Raw genomic sequence first — 4,953 nt, 5'->3', positions numbered from 1 at the left:
TCACCAGGCTCTCCTTTGCCCCTAGGATATTCCACATGCTGTTCCCTCTTCCTGGAACTCCCCTCTCCCACCTTCACTAGCTAATCTCTCAATTTCAAGTCCAAGCTAAAATTCACTTGTTCCGTTGTCCCTGGGTCAGCTTCCGCATTCTGCATGACACTCCTCACAGGTATAATTAAAGAAATTACAGTGGCTGTGAACTCTGTGAGGGCCAAAACATGTCTGCTGTTTTGCTCTGTAGCCTCAGGTTGATCTTGATTTCTGGCACATAGTAGGCCCTTCATAAATGGTTGTTGAATGAGTAAATAAACAAGCATGAAAACCAAGCAGGAAGTGGGTCAATGAAGCTGGAACCTCAAGGCTGATACACCTGGGGGCGGGGCAGGGCTCCTGATACCCCAGACCCTCCATAAAGTCACTTGACACAGTTTCTACCAACAGTGATTTATGGAGTCAGCCTGAGCTCTCTGCTGACACAGCGGGCCAGAAAGGGACCCTTCCTAACTGACGTCTTGATTAAAATCACCTCCACCTAATCTTTGTCCTTGGGAGGTAAAGGGGCCCACTCCCGGTGGCCTCAGGCCTTAAAGCATTAAATTAAAGGCGCAGACAGACTGTTGAGAGCTTTTCAAGGTATCTCAGGCTGCTTTCCCATGGAAATAGGGAGACGTTTTTGTTTCCGTTTTTTAAGGTAGTGGGATTGGTGGGTTTGTGTACTGGGCTAGGGAGTGAGGTGGCTTGTCCTGCAGTTTCCTTCTTTTCCCCTCCCTTCCCCATTCCATTAAAAAAAAAATGCTGAACTGGAAGAAATAACTTTTACAGGTTGAAATTCCTGTATAAGGAGAAAGTGAATGAAATGAAGGATCCCTCTGAGGATTTTCTACTGTGGGGGAAAAAAAAAAGCGTCAGAAGGCAGAAAAAGTGAAGAGTAATTGGGAGAGGATGTAGAAATTGAAGAATGGAAAAGTGAGACCCCTAGAGGTGTGGCAGCGGTGGGATTCGAACCCACGCCATCGAAATGACTGGAGCCTAAATCCAGCGCCTTAGACCACTCGGCCACGCTACCGCCCGCTCGCGATTTTATCCATTCATACTATATTAGTCTAATGACGCGGCGCCTCACGTTAGCTAAGCCCCACCCTCATCGGTTTACGCATGCCCGATATCAGCCTGACGCTTACCGCGCCAGTTACAGCATATTAACCCTGGCTTCCTCCTGGGCTTTGGAGTCAAAGCGCTCTTGTAATCGGCAGTAGTAAGTTCAGTCGGGACGCAGCATTAAAAAGGAAAACAAAGTTCCCAATTGTTAATATTAATATTCAATCGTCATGTATGTTTGCATTTGATTTTCCACGAGCGTGGCATACTGCCTACGGCCACGTGGGGGCAGTGTCGCACTGCCGCTTGCTCCTGGCTGGGCTGCGGGTCCCGCCGGGAACCCAGGTTTGCGCGGAGCCGGCCGAGTCCCCATCCTGTTTGGACTCTCTAGCCCTACTTCAGGGAACCTCTGCAGCCTCGGGTGGCCCCATGGCCGGCCCCTGCCACCGCGGTGTAAAAATCATGGGTCCAGGAAGGAAAATCATTGAACATTTTTACAGATCCTTGCCTTGTGTAGGCTCCCTCAATCATCACCCTTACCTACTTTTTACAGAGGGGGAAACTGAGGCTCAGATTGGCAAAGTAACTTGTGTTAGCTACCCCCAGGCAGAGCCAGCATTCCCTAGCCTCCCAAAACCCAGTGTTCTTCTATGTAGACTATTTCAGTGTGTTTTAAAATGCAGTAGCCCTTTCTGCCTTCGCTGCCTCCATGGCGCCTGTGAAAAAGTTTGTAGCGAAGGGGAGCAAAATAAAAGCAGGTCCTGAAGTTTACCCTTGACTGTACCCACCCTATAGAAGATGGAATCATAGATGCTGCCAGTTTGGAGCAGTTTCTTCAGGAGAGAATCAAAGTGAATGGAAAAGCTGGGAATCTTGGTGGAGGGGTTGTAACAACCGAAAGAAGCAAAAGCAAGATTACGGTAACCTCTGAGGTGCCTTTTTCCAAAAGGTATTCGAAATACCTCACCAAAAAATATTTGAAGAATAATCTACGTGATTGGTTACGCGTAGTTGCTAACAGCAAAGAGAGTTACGAATTGCGTTACTTCCAGATTAATCAAGATGAAGAAGAGGATGAAGATGATTAAAACTCAATTATCTGGAATATTTTGTGTGACTTCTTGAATAAAACTTGGGAACCAAAATGGTGGTTTTCCTTGTAAAAAAAATAAAATAAAAACAAAATGCAGGGGCTTCCCTGGTGGCACAGTGGTTGAGAGTCCGCCTGCCGATGCAGGGGACACGGGTTCGTGCCCTGGTCCGGGAAGATCCCACATGCCGCGGAGCAGCTGGATCCGTGAGCCATGGCCGCTGGGCCTGCGTGTCCAGAGCCTGTGCTCCGCAACGGGAGAAGCCCGCGTACCGCAAAAAAAAAAAAAAAAAAAAAAAAAAAAAAAATGCAGTAAATTCAGAGCAAATATATATCAATAAACACATAACAAACTTCCATTTTCTGCCACCGAGAATTAATTGTATTCAGCTCTTCTGAAATATCACCCCCTGCGGCCACAAGAAGGAAGCAGAGATCTCTTTGAGTCATCCCCCCACAAATGACTCAAAGCATTCTCCAGTAGTTTGCACCATTTGTTAACAGCAACTGTAACAGAGAAGAACAAACCTGACTCCGTACGGAATCTGTTCCTTTAGCTCTAACCTTTGTGCTCTAACCTTTGTGCTCTGTTGCCTGTGCTTAGTCATGCTGGCTCTGCACCTTTTGTGAAAGATTGTTGCCTGTAGTCTGAAACATACAGGATACCCCCTTCTCAAGGCTCTGACCTTTAAACTTAACACTTTTCCATTCTTATAGAGAGAAAAAGTTGCAGAACAGAAAAGAACATTTGTATTGTTGGAGGTTTACAGGAACATCGTGACCTGACCTAGTGGACAGCTGTGAGAACAAAGGATTCCAGCACCAAGAAGTTTACAACAACTAACCACACCCCCTCCCCTTTTAATATAAAAGCCCGAGTTCTAACATGGGGAAGATGGTTCTTTGGGACACCAGTCCACCACCTTCTCAGTCTGCTGGCTTTCCAAATAAAGTTGCTATTCCTTGCCCCAATACCTCATCTCTCAATTTACTGGCCTGTCGTGTGACGAGCAGTACGAGCTTGGAATCTGTAATGTGACCCTTCCCCTCCCAACTCTCTCTGTCTCTAATAATTTAATTCAAGTAAACATTTATCCAACACCTACTAGGCCAGATCAGGCAAAAATCAGGTCTTTCGGGAGAAGCAGAGCTGCTCAGACCTTGCATGACAGAGGTGCTTCACCAGAACAAAAATCCATGGAAGTAAGGCCATGAGCTTGTCTGCTCCAGCGAGCAGGCCTGTCTCCCTGCAGACTTCCGTAGTGTGCTGACTCGGCTGTCCTGGCGATTTATGCCTTAAGGTTGAGGCTGGGAGGGCAGTTCCTATGCAAACCTAGGCCCAGGCAGGCAAGGGTGGGGAGGCTACAGAAACCAGGGCAACTGGGCTCTGTTTAGTTTTTGTTCTTTTCCTTTTTTTTTTTTTTTTTTTAAGTAACGGTTAAAAATAACTTTTGCTAAAATAATAAATACATGTTCCTTGTTGAAACTCCAAGCTAAGAAAGAAAAGCACAACGAATAAAATCACCTTTAATTTCTCCACCCAGTTAAGCTCTGTCAACACTTTGGTAAAGGAAGGTGCTTTTTTGTCTTTTTAGATTTGAAATATAATATAATGCATGTTCATTGTAAATTTTTTTTTTTCAAATGTCAAATCTTCTGTATAAAGTTAAAGGGAAGTTCTCTTCCTCATCACCTTCCTCCTTCACAGCTGAATCCCACAACTCATTATAATGAGTAACAGTTTAGCTGTATCCTTCCAGATCTTTCCCTATGCAGACGTAGGGGCAACTAGAGGCGCACACGTACCCCACCCTAATCCTGGGGTTTGCCTTGTGCAAGAGAAAGGAAGAAAGACACTAACCAAAAGACAGAAGAGTGGTCATTTCATTGCTTCTGTGAGTCTTTCTGTAGCTACAGGTGAGTCATTGAATGGCCCTGTGATGGCTTTGTGCCCAGTAGGCCCTGGATCTCCTGAGCCAAGGAGCCAAGAAGGACTTTCAAGGACTTTTTTTTTTTTTTTAACATCTTTATTGGAGTATAATTGCTTTACAATAGTGTATTAGTTTCTGCTCTATAACTAAGTGAATCCCCTTTGGTAACCTTAAGTTTGTTTTCTATGTCTGTGAGTATATTTCTGTTTTGTAAATAAGTTCATTTCTATCATTTTTTTTACATTCCACATATAAGTGATATCATATGATGTTTGTCTTTGTCTGACTTACTTCACTTAGTATTATAATCTCTAGGTCCATCCATATTGCTGCAAATGGTGTTATTTCATTATTTTTTATGGCTGAGTAATATTCCATTATATATACACACACACACACACACACACACACACACACACGTATATATGTATACCACATCTTCTTTATCCATTCATCTGCTGATAGACATTTAGGTTGCTTCCAAGAGATTCTCTTTTTAAATGGTTTCTATAAAAGACCCAGATTAGTATCTCATTGGCTTGGCTTGGGTCACATACTCATCCCAGAACCAATGAATGGGGCAAAAGGGATGGAATATGCTGACTGGCCAGGTCTAATCATATGTCCAATCTTAGAGCAGGAGAGTGTGGAGGGCAGTTTTCATTAACTGAGAATAGGGTGGACTGGTTCCTTGAAGACAAATCAAGATGCTTATGCACGGAAGATATTAAAGAGGAAAAGAGAAGCTAAGTAACTTGTGCAGGGTCACAGAGCTGTAAGTAGAACAGTCTTTTTTTTTTTTTTTTTTTTTTTGGTCTGGCTTTGGGCTTGGAC

The 4,953-nt window shown here is 44.2% G+C and overlaps 1 pseudogene across 1 annotated transcript; it reads left to right on the top strand.

The window, feature by feature from the left end:
* Positions 1–1,807: 1,807 nt before the first annotated feature.
* Positions 1,808–2,895, top strand: LOC309817073 (large ribosomal subunit protein eL22-like; annotated as a pseudogene). The gene has a single exon. The product of its transcript is annotated as a large ribosomal subunit protein eL22-like (transcript).
* Positions 2,896–4,953: the final 2,058 nt, after the last annotated feature.

The sequence above is a fragment of the Mesoplodon mirus genome (assembly GCF_964341445.2).
Source record: "Mesoplodon mirus genome assembly, chromosome: 15".
Taxonomy (NCBI): Eukaryota; Metazoa; Chordata; class Mammalia; order Artiodactyla; family Ziphiidae; genus Mesoplodon; species Mesoplodon mirus.
This window is presented reverse-complemented; position numbering and strand designations above follow the sequence as displayed.